This window comes from Stenella coeruleoalba, assembly GCF_951394435.1.
Source record: "Stenella coeruleoalba genome assembly, chromosome: 16".
Lineage (NCBI taxonomy): Eukaryota > Metazoa > Chordata > Mammalia > Artiodactyla > Delphinidae > Stenella > Stenella coeruleoalba.
Window position 1 is genome coordinate 78,510,110 of NC_137162.1, and position 12,986 is coordinate 78,523,095.

The window sequence follows — 12,986 nt, forward strand, 5'->3', positions numbered from 1 at the left end:
CTAACATCCCACAAGCCATGCGGCATGGTCAAAGAAAACCAAAACCAAAACAAAAAAACCTCATGGTAACCACAATCTGAAATTTTACAATAAATACACACAAAGAAGAAAAGGGAGGACTTCCCTGATGGCCCAGTGGTTAAGACTCTGTGATCCACTGCAGGGGGTGTGGGTTCGATCCCTGGTCTGGGAACTAAGATCCCACATGCTGCGTGGCACAGGCAAAAAAATAAATAAAATAAAATAAAGCCATTGCCAAAATTTAAAAGAAAAAAGAAGATTAAGAAAAAGGAATCCAAACACAACTCTAAACTTAGTCATCAAATCACAAGAGAAGAAAAGAGAAAGAGAAGAAAAAAGACCTACAAAAACAAAACCAAAACAATGAACAAAATGGCAATAAGAATATACATATCAATAATCAAAGAAGGGCTTCCCTGGTGGCACAGTGGTTGAGAGTCCGCCTGCCGATGCAGGGGACACAGGTTCGTGCCCTGGTCCAGGAAGATCCCACATGCCGCAGAGCAGCTGGGCCCGTGAGTCATGGCCGCTGAGCCTGTGCGTCCGGAGCCTGTGCTCCACGACGGGAGAGGCCCGCGTACCGCAAAAAATAAAGAAAGAAAGAAAGAAAACGAAAACGGATTAAATGCTCCAACCAAAAGACACAGAGTGGCTGAATGAATATAAAAACAAGACCCTTATATATTCTGTCTACAAGACACCCACTTCAGACCTAGGGACACATACAAAGTGAGGAGATGGAAAAAGATTTTCCATGCAAATGGAAATCAAGAGAAAGCTGGAGTAGCAATACTCGTATCAGACAAAATAAACTTTAAAATAAAGACTATTACAAGAGACAAAGAAGGACACTACATAATGATCAATGGATCAATCCAAGAACAAAATATAACAATTATAAGTATATATGCACCCAACACAGGAGCACCTCAATACATAAGGCAAATGCTAACAGCCATAAAAGGAGAAATCAACCATAACACAATAATAGTCGGGGACTTTAACACCCCACTTACATCAATGGACAGATCATCCAGACAGAAAATAAATAAGGAAACACAGGTCTTAAATGACACATCTGACCAGATGGATTTAAATGATATTTATAGAGCATTCCATCCCAAAGCAGCAGAATACACATTCAAGGGCACATGGAACATTCTTTAGGACTGATCACATGCTGGGCCACAACGCAAGCCTCGGTAAATTTAAGAAAATTGAAATCATATCAAGCATCTTTTCCAACCACAATGCTATGAGATTAGAAATCAACTACAAGAAAGAAAACAACTGTAAAACACACAAACACATTGAAGCTAAACAATATGCTACTAAACAACCAATGGATCACTGAAGAAATCAAACAGGAAATCAAAAAATACCTAGAGACAAATGAAAACAAAACCCCAATGATCCAAAACCTATGGGATACACCTAAAAAACTAGAGAAAGAAGAAACAAAACCTAAAATTAGTGGAAGGAAAGAAACCCTGAAGATCCGAGCAGAAATAAATGAAATAGGGATAAAGGAAACAATAGAAAAGATAAATGACACTAAAAGCTAGTCCTCTGAAACGATAAACAAAATTGAGACCCTTTAGCCAGACTCATCAGGAAAAAAAGAGGGCTCAAATCAATAAAATTAGAAATGAAAATGGAGAAATAACAGCTGACACCACAGAAATACAAAGGATCATGACAGACTACTACAAGCAACTAGATGCCAATAAAATGGACAACTAAGAACAAATGGACAAGTTCTTAGGAAGGTACAATCTTCCAAGACTGAACCACTAAAAAATAGAAAATATGAACAGACCTATCACAAGTAGTGAAATTGAAACTGTGATTTAAAAAGTTCCAACAAACAAAAGTCCAGGGCTAGATGGCTTAACAAGCAAATTCTATCAAACATTTAGAGAAGAGTTAACACCTATCTTCTGAAATTCTTTCAAAAAACAGAGGAAGGAATACTTCCAAACTCATTTTATGAGGCCACCATTACCCTGATACCAAAATCAGACAAAGATACCACAAAAAAAGAAAATTAGAGGCCAACATCACTGATGGACGTAGACGCAAACATCTTCAACAAAATACTGCAAACTGAACCCAACAGTTCATTAAAAGGATCATACACCATGATCAAGTGGGATTTATCCCAGAGATGCAAAGATTTTTCAATATCCGTAAATCAATCAGGGTAATACACCACATTAATAAATTGAAGAATAGTCTCAATAGATGCAGAAAAACGTTTTGACAAAATTCAACACCTATTTATGATGAAAACTCTACAGAAACTGAGCTCAGATGAAAACTACCTCAACATGATAAAGGCCATATATGACAAACCCACAGCAAACATCATTCTCAATGGTGAAAAACTGAAAGCATTTCCTCTAAGATTAGGAACAAGACAAGGATACCCATTCTCTCCACTTTTAGTCAACATAGTTTTCAAAGTACTAGCCATGGCAATCAGAGAAGAAAAAGAATAAAAGGAATCCAAATTGGAAAAGAGAAGTAAAACTGTCACTCTTTGCAGATTACATGATACTATACATAGAGAATCCTAAAGATGCTACCAGAAAACTACTAGAGCTCATCAATGAATTTGGTAAAGTTGCAGGATAGAAAATTAATACACAAAGGGACTTCCCTGGTGCTCCAGTGGTTAAGATCTCGCACTTCCACTGCTGAGGGCACGGGTTCAATCCCTGGTCAGGGAAGCTAAGATCCTGCAGGGTGCACACCATGGCCCCCCCTCCAAAAAAGAAACTAACTTAATACACAGAAATCTGTTGTACTTCTACACACTAACAACGAAAGATGAGAAAGAGAAATTAAGGAAACAATCCAATTTACCATTGCATCAAAAAGAATAAAATATCTAGGAATAAGCCTACCTGAGGAGGCAAAAGACCTGTACTCCAAAAACTACAAGATGGTGATGAAAGAAACTGAAGATGGGGGGGGGGGGAAGAAATTAAAGATGACACAAACAGATAAAAAAATATACCATGTTCTTGGATTGGAAGAATCAATATTGTCAAAATGACTACACTACCCAAAGGAATCTACAGATTCAATGCAATTCCTATCAAATTACCAATGGCAACTTTCACAGAACTAGAACAAAAAATTTTGAAATTTGTATGGAAACACAAAAGACTCCGAATAGCCAAAGCAATCCTGAGAAAGAAAAATGGAGCTGGAAGAATCAGGCTCCCTGACTTCAGACTATGCTACAAAGCCACAGTAATCAAAAACAGTATGGTACTGGCACAAAGACAGAAATACAGAACAGGAAAGAAAGCCCAGAAATAAACCCACAAACCTATGGTCTATTAATCTATTATGACAATACGACAAAGGAGGCAAGAATATACAATGGAGAAAACAGTCTCTTCAATAAGTGGTGCTAGGAAAACTGTACAGCTACATGTAAAAGAATGAAACTAGAACATTCTCTAACACCATACACAAAAATAAACTCAAAATGGATTAAAGGCCTGAATATAAGACTGGATACTACAAAACTCTAAGAGGAAAACATAGGCAGAACACCGTGACATAAATCACAGAAGTATCTTTTTGGATCCACCTCCTAGAATAATGAAAATAAAACCAAAAGTAAACAAATGGGACCTAATGAAACTTAAAACCTTTTGCACAACAAAGGAAACCATAAACAAAACGAAAAGACAACCCACAGAATGGGAGAAAATATTTGCAAACAAAGCAACCAACAAGGTTGGTTGATCTCCAAAACATATGAACAGCTCATGCAGCTCAGTATCAAAAAAGGGAAGAACCTAATCAAAAACTGGGCAGAAGATCTAAATAGACATTTCTCCAAAGACATACAGATGTCCAAAAAGCACATGAAAAGATGCTCAAAATCTCTAATTATTAGAGAAATGCAAATCAAAACTACAATGAGGTTATCACCTCACAGCAATCAGAATGGCCATCATCAAAAAGTCTACAAGCAGTAGGGCTTCTCTGGTGGCACAGTGGTTGAGAGTCCGCCTGCCAATGCAGGGGACACGGGTTCGTGCCCCAGTCTGGAAAGATCCCACATGCCGCAGAGCGGCTAGGCCTGTGAGCCATGGCCGCTGAGCCTGCACGTCCGGAGCCTGTGCTCCGCAATGGGAGAGGCCACAACAGTGACAGGCCTGCGTACCACAAAAAAACAAAACAAAACAAAATCTACAAACAGTAAATATTGGACAGGGTATGAAGAGAAGGGAATCCCCCTACACTGTTGGTGGGAATGTAAATTGGTACAGCCACTATAGAGAACAGGATGGAGGTTCCTTAAAAAACTAAAAATAGAGGTATCATACAATCCAGCAATCCCACTCCTGGGCATATACCCAGAGAAAACCATAACTCCAAACGATACACGCACCCCAATGTCCACTGCAGCACTATTTACAACAGCTGAGACATGGATGAAATCTAAATATCCATCGACAGAGGAACGGATAAAGAGGATATGGTACATAAAGACAATGTAATATTACTCAGCCATAAAAAAAAAAGAAATAATGCCATTTGGAGCAACGTGGATGGACCTAGATAATAAGTGAAGTCAGACAGAGAAAGACAAATATCACATGATATCACTTACATGTGGAATCTAAAAAAAAAAAAAAAATGATACAAATGAACTTATTTACAAAACAGAAACAGACTTACAGACTCTATAAACAAATTTATGGTTACCAGAGGGGAAGGCAGGGGGAGGGGTAAATTGGGAAGTTGGGATTAACATATACACACTACTATATATAAATAGATAATCAACAACGACCTACTCTATAGCACAGGGAACACTACTCAATATTCTGTAACAGCTATATGGGAAAAGAATCTGAAAAAGAATAGATATATGTATATGTATAACTGAATCACTTTGCTGTACACCTGAAGTTAATACAACATTGTAAATCAACCATAATATAAAATAAAAAACTAAATTAAAAAAAAATAATGGTAGCTGACGTGGGGAAGTTTAAACCCAGTGAGCCTAAACCAACAGTAGGTACAGATTCAGTTACCATGTTTCCTACTTGGTTTAGCCACCAAGGGATCAAAAAAGATGTTTGATGCACAACAGAAAAGGTGAAAACACTGGCATTTTGTGAATTAATTTTAGAAAAAAGTTTTCCAGCTTTACAGACAAGCAAAATCTAAGAGAATTCAGTACCACCAAACCAGCTCTACAACAAAAGCTAAAGTAACTTCTCTAAGTCGCAAACACAAGGCTACAAACACAAACCCAAAACAATTAAGAAAATGGTACCAGGAATATACATATTGATAATTACCTTAAACGTGAATGGATTACATGCTCCAATCAAAAGACACAGGCTCGCTGAATGGATACAAAAACAAGACCCATATATGTGCTGTCTACAAGAGGCCCACTTCAGACCTAGGGAAATGTACAGACTGAAAGCGAGGGGCTGGAAAAAGATATTCCATGCAAATGGAAATCAAAAGAAAGCTGGAGTACCAATACTCATATCAGATAAAGTAGACTTTAAAATACAGAATGTTACAAGAGACAAGGAAAGAAACTACATAATGATCAAGGGATCAATCCAAGAAGAAGATATAACAATTATAAATATATATGCACCCAACATAGGAGCACCTCAATACATAAGGCAACTGCTAACAGCTATAAAAGAGGAAATTGACATTAACACAATAATAGTCGGGGACTTTAACACCTCACACCAATGGACAGATTACACAAACAGAATTATTAATAAGGAAACATAAGCTTTAAATGACACAACAGACCAGACAGATTTAATTGATATTTATAGGACATTCCATCCAAAAACAGCAGATTACACTTTCTTCTCAAGTGCGCATGGAACATTCTCCAGAAGAGACCACATCTTGGATCACAAATCAGGCCTCAGTAAATTTAAGAAAGTTGAAATCATATCAAGCATCTCTTCTGACCACAATGCTATGTGATTAAAATTCAAGTAGAGGGGAAAAAAACATAAAAAACACAAACACAGGGAGGCTAAACAATACATTACTAAATAACCAAGAGATCACTGAAGAAATCAAAGAGGAAATTTAAAAATACCTAGAGACAAATGACAATGAAAACACGACAACCCAAAACCTATGGCATACTGCAAAAGCAGTTCTAAGAGGGAAGTTTATATAGCAATACAAGCCTACGTCAAGAAACAAGAAAAATTTCAAATAAACAATCTAACCTTACACCTAAAGGAACTAGAGAAATAAGAAGAAACAAAACCCAAAGTTAGCAGAAGGAGAGAAATCATAAAGATCAGAGCAGAAATACATGAAATGGAAACAAAGAAGACAATAGCAAAGATCAATAAAATTAAAAGCTGGTTCTTTGAGAAGATAAAAATAAATTGATAAACCATTAGCCAAACTCAAGAAAAAGAGGGAGAGGACTCAAATCAATAAAATTATAAATGAAAAAGGAGAAGCTACAACACATACCGCAGACATACAAATTATCCTAAGAGACTACTACAAGCAACTCTATACCAATAAAATGGACAACCTGGAAGAAATGGACAAATTCTTAGAAAGGTATAAACTTCCAAGCCTGAACCAGGAAGAAAGAGAAAATATGAACAGACCAATAACAAGTAATGAAATTGAAACTGTGATTAAAAATCTTCCAACAAACAAAAGTCCAGGACCAGATGGCTTCACAGGTGAATTCTATCAAACATTTAGAGAGGAGCTAACACTCATCCTCCTCAAACTCTTCCAAAAAACTGCAGAGGAAGGAACACTCCCAAACTCATTCTATGAGCCCACCATCACCCTGATACCTAATCCAGACAAAGATAGTACAAAAAATGAAAATTACAAACCAATATCACAGATGAAAATAGAGGCAAAAAGCCTCAACAAAATGCTAGCAAACCGAATCCAACAATACATTAAAAGGATCATACACCATGATCAAGTGGAATTTATCCCAGGGATGCAAGGATTTTTCAATATACACAAATCAATGTGATACACCATATTAACAAATTGAAGGAGAAAAACCATATGATCATCTCAACAGATGCAGAAAAAGCTTTTGACAAAATTCAACACCCATTTATGATAAAAACTCTCTAGAAGGTGGACAAAGAGGGAACCTACCTCAACATAATAAAGGCCATATATGACAAACCCACAGCAAACATCATTCTCAATGGTGAAAAACTGGAAGCATTTCCTCTAAGATCAGGAACGAGACAAGGATGTCCACTCTCACCACTATTATTCAACATAGTTTTGGAAGTCCTAGCCACGGCAATCAGAGAAGAAAAAGAAACCAAAAGAATATAAATTGGAAAAGAAGAAGTTAAACTGTCATTGTTTGCAGATGACATGATACTATACATAGAGAATCCTAAAAATGCCACCAGAAAACTACTAGAGCTAATCAAAGAATTTGGTAAAGTTGCAGGATACAAAATTAATGCACAGAAATCTCTTGCATTCCTATACACTAATGATGAAAAATCTGATAGACAAATTAAGGAAACACTCCCATTTACCACTGCAACAAAAAGAATAAAATACCTAGGAATAAACCTACCTAAGGAGACAAAAGACCTGTATGCAGAAAACTATAAAACACTGATGAAAGAAATTAAAGATGATAGAAACATGTGGAGAGATATACCATGTTCTTGGATTGGAAGAATCAATATTGTGAAAATGACTCTACTACCCAAAGTAATCTACAGATTCAGCGCAATCCCTATCAAATTACCAATGGCATTTTTTACAAAACTAGAACAAAAAAAATCTTAAAATTTGTATGGAGACACAAAGGACCCCGAATAGCCAAAGAATTCTTGAAGGATAAAAACAGAGCTGGAGGAATCAGACTCCATGACTTCAGACTACACTACAAAGCTACAGTCATCAAAACAATATAGTACTGGCACAAAAACAGAAATACAGATCAATGGAACAGGATAGAAAGCCCAGAGATAAACCCACACTCCTATGGTCAACTAATCTATGACAAAGGAGGCAAATATATACAATGGAGAAAAGACAGTCTCTTCAATAAGTGGCGCTGGGAAAACGGGACAGCTACATGTAAAAGAATGAAATGAGAACACTCTCTAACACCATACACAAAAATAAACTTAAAATGGATTAGAGACCTGAGTATAAGACTGGACACTATAAAACTCTTAGAGGAAAACATAGGAAGAACACTCTTTGACATAAATCACAGCAAGATCTTTTTTGATCCACCCCCTAGAACAATGGAAATAAAAACAAAAATAAACAAATGGGACCTAATGAAACTTAAAAGCTTTTGCAAATCAAAGGCAACTACAAACAAGATGAAAAGATAACCCTAAGAATGGGAGAAAATATTTGTAAACAAATCAATGGACAAAGGATTAATATCCAAAATATATAAACAGCCCATGCAGCTCAATATGAAAAAAACAAACAACCCAATCCAAAATGGTCGGAAGATCTAAACAGACATTTCTCCAAAGAAGACATACAGATGGCCAACAGGTACATGAAAAGCTGCTCAAAATCACTAATTATTAGGGAAATGGAAATCAAAACTACAATGAGGTATTACCTCACACCAGTTAGAATGGGCATCATCAGAAAACCTACAAACAACAAATGTTGGAGAGGGTGTGGAGAAAAGGGAACTCCCTTGCACTGTTGGTGTGAATGTAAACTGATACAGCCACTATGGAGAACAGTATGGAGGTTCCTTAAAATACTACAAATAAAATTACCATATAACCCAGCACTCCCACTACTGGGCATATACCCAGACGAAACCATAATTCAAAATGACACATGCACCCCAATGTTCATTGCAGCACTATTTACAATAGCCAGGTCATGGAAGCAACCTACATGTCTATCAACAGACGAACAGATAAACAAGATGTGGTACATACATACAATGGAATATTACTCAGCCATAAAAAGGAATGAAACTGGGTCATTTGTAGAGACATGGATGGATACAGAGACTGTCATACAGAGTGAAGTAAGTCAAAAAGAGAAAAACAAATATCGTATATTAACGCATATATGTGGAACCTGGAAAATGGTACAGATGAACTGGTTTGCAGGGCAGAAATAGAGACACAGTTGTAGAGAACAAACATATGGACACCAAAGGGGGAAAGGGGGGGTGGGATGAATTAGGAGATTGGGATTGACATATATACACTAATATGTATAAAATGGGTAACTAATAAGAACCTGCTGTATTAAAAAAAATAAAATTCAAAAAAAAGTTTTCCAATATGTATTCTGTTATCTTTCTAAATGTATTTTGCTTAATCTTTCCTGATATTTGTTCTAAATTGTACCAAAATAATTGGCATGAGGTCTGAATTATCATTCACAGATTGACAACTATCCAGTAGAAAACTCAACATCAAGAAGAAACAGGGGCTTCCCTGGTGGCGCAGTGGTTGAGAGTCCGCCTGCCGATGCAGGAGACACTGGTTCGAGCCCCGGTCTGGGAAGATCCCACATGCCGCGGAGCGGCTGTGCCCGTGAGCCATGGCCACCGAGCCTGCGCATCCGGAGCCTGTGCTCCGCAACGGGAGAGGCCACAACAGTGAGAGGCCCGCGTACCGGAAAAAAAAAAAACAAGAAGAAACAGGCTTCACTGAGATTAGGAACTGTAGTCAGTAATCCTGGCTCAGGAACTTACAAGCAGTGAATCCGGACATTCGTCAACATTTCTCTGTCATGAAGAACGTAAGGAGGTAGAAGACATGCACTTATAAGGAAATCAGAGTTTAATTAGAAGAGATAACTACCAGCAAACAATTAAGACCTATAATTAGTAATGTAAGGATCCAATTCAGTGATGAAGAAGAAACAGGTGGGTTAAGAGTGAGGAGGACTCCATGTGGAAACCATTCCCTGGTTAAGCTGACAGAAATGAGCAGCAGAAATCAGGAGAACAAGCTTTCCAGGTAGGGAAATGTAAGAGGGTTTCACTGATGTTTTGGAGGTTCATGATGGGAGACTAAAGAAAGTGAAAATGTAAGGGCAAAACATGTCATTTGCTTTTAAATGACCACCTAAAGTGTAACAACTTCTGAGTATTTAATAGTGCAATTTTAAAGAATCCTAGCTGCCGTCCTTTTTAAAAAGAAATTTAATTGTCATAAAATACACATTCCATAAAATTTATCACCTTAACCATTTTTTTTTTTTTAGCGGTATGCAGGCCTCTCACTGTTGTGGCCTCTCCCGTGGCGGAGCACAGGCTCTGGACACACAGGTTCAGCGGCCATGGTTCACGGGCCCAGCCGCTCCGCGGCACGTGGGATCCTCCCGGACCTGGGCACGAACCGGCGTCCCCTGCATCGGCAGGCGGACTCTCAACCACTGCGCCACCGGGGAAGCCCCACCTTAACCATTTTGAAGTGTACAGTTCAGTGGCATTGGATACATTCACACTGTTGTGCAATCAATCACCAAAACTTTTCCGCCTTGCAAAACGGAAAGTCTCTACCCATGAAACAACTCCCCATAGACTCCTCTCCCAGACCCCACCTTCCATTTCTATTAACCTGACTGCTCCAAATATCTCACAGAAGTGGAAGCACAGAGTATTTCTCTTTGGTGACCGGCTTACTTCACTTAACCTAATGTCCTGTTGTCCTCCATGCACGTCATAGCTAATGTCAAAGCCTGTGTCCAAGTTCTACTACATCCTCACAGTAATTCCTTGGCCCTCACACACTGAATTGTCTCATTTTAAGCAGTTCCTCCAGAAAGCCTTAGGCTTTCTGAAGAGGCTGTAGACATGTCTTCTCTCTCGAACACCAATGACTGAAATCCACACCAAACGCACAATTTTTATGATACAACTATATGAAACAGAAATAATAAAATTAATGAACCAATCAGTGCCTTTTCTCTACACACTTTCAAATACCACCAAATATTCCCAAATCACTCCTCCACAAATTCATTCCAGCTGCTCCTAATAACCAGCAAACTGTTAAATTCCCTCTTTTCTGGTAGCCTCTACCTATTTTATATTCACTTCACACTTAATAATGTCTATCATATTATTTTCTAATGGACTCTTTTGCACATTTCCCAGCAAAATGCTAAGGTAGGGTAAGTATCACATACTTCTTAAAAAATAAACTTTGGAATGCTAAGTATACAGTAAATATTCTATTAAGCTGTATCACAAATTTACTTTAATAAACCAAAAAGGAAAAAAGTCAAAACCACCAGAAAATAGTAACAACTACTAGTTTTATTGTTGAACGTTTACATCTTATGAAAATAAGTACTGAGATGATCCAGGAGGCCTGTTAAAATCAGTAGCTCACAGGTAAAGACAATATTGTTCTGCAAGGTTAAGATTCTGATTAGATAAATTAAAAGGTTAACCACTATAAGGACAGAAGTAACGTATATATAGTAACATATCTTCCAAACAAGTAGAAGAGAAAAAGTGAAGAGAGAAAACAAGACAAAACCTCAATTCAAAAAAAGGCAAGAAAAGAGAAAGAAAAAGCACAGAAAGTACAAAGTACCAGATGGCAAAAAAAAAAAAAAGGCCAAATCCATTTTTTCAACAATTATATTATGGAGAGCCCACTAAAAGCCAAATATCGTTTTAGGCACTAGGGATACAGCTGTACACAAAACACAGAAAAATAGCTGCTCTCATGAAACTTCTATCCTAGTGGGGTAAACAGTAATGAACCAGAAAAATGAATAAATCACATGGCACGTCATATCGTAATAAGTACAAGGGCAACGAGTACAACGGAAATATAAGGGAAGGCTATGTCAGGGAAGACCTCACTGAGAAGGTAATATTCAAAAAAAACAAAACAAAACAAAAACAGGAGGGAGGTAAGGGATTAAACCATGTGGACATTTTGACAAAGGAACTGCAAGTGTAAACATCCTGAGGTTAGGATGTGCCCGAGGCAACAACATAGAGCAAAGAGGGAGAGTAGCCAGAGATGAGATCAGAGGGAAAGCAAGGGCCAGGTCATACAGAACCTTGACCGCCACTCTGAAGAATCTGGCTTTTAATCTGAGTGAAATGGGTAGTCCATGGAGGATTTTTTGAGAGGAGGGAGATAATCTGATTTAAAAAAAAAAAAAAAGAATCACTCTACATGCGATGGAAAGACTGAAAAAAGAAAAAGCAGACTATTTTAGTGGCTACTGCAGAAATCCAGGTGAGAGATGGCTGTAATTTGAATAAGGGAAGGTGCTGAGAAGGGCTTGGGACTCTGCATAGATTCTGAAGGCCGAGTTCTTGCATCTGCTGATAGGTTACATGTGTGGTGAGAAAGAAATGGGTCAAGGATGATGCCGAAGGTTTTACAGGCCTCAACAAATATCTCAGTAATGACAGTGAATATAAGTACAGTCAGCCTGCCAGTCAAAAGGCAGAGACTGTCCGCTTGGTTTAAAAAAAAAAAAATTCCCCAACAATATGCTAGTTACAAAAGCATACGTAAAGGGACTTCCCTGGTGGCACAGTGGTTAAGAATCCACCTATCAATGCAGGGGACACGGGTTCGAGCCCAGGTGCGGGAAGATCCCACATGCCGCGGAGCAACTAAGACCCGTGCGCCACAACTACTGAACCTGCGCTCTAGAGCCCGCGAGCCACAACTACTGAGCCCGCGTGCCGCAACTACTGAAGCCCGCGAGCCTAGAGCCCGTGCTCCGCAACAAGAGAAGCCACCGCAATGAGAAGCCCGCGCACCGCAAAGAGTAGCCCCCGCTCGCAGCAACTAGAGAAAGCCCGCGCGCAGCAACAAAGACCCAACGCAGCCAAAAAAAAAAGAAAAAATTATTTACATATTTACCAAAAAACCCCTAAAAAGATGAAAACAGTTGAGCCAAGTATCAAATGACAGTGACCATGGATATATTAA

At 38.2% G+C, this 12,986-nt stretch overlaps 1 protein-coding gene across 9 annotated transcripts in view; it reads right to left on the bottom strand.

The window, feature by feature from the left end:
• Window positions 1–12,986, bottom strand: part of TBCE (tubulin folding cofactor E) — a 126,428-nt gene that overhangs the window by 97,658 nt on the left and 15,784 nt on the right. The gene's annotated exons all lie outside the window — the stretch shown is intronic.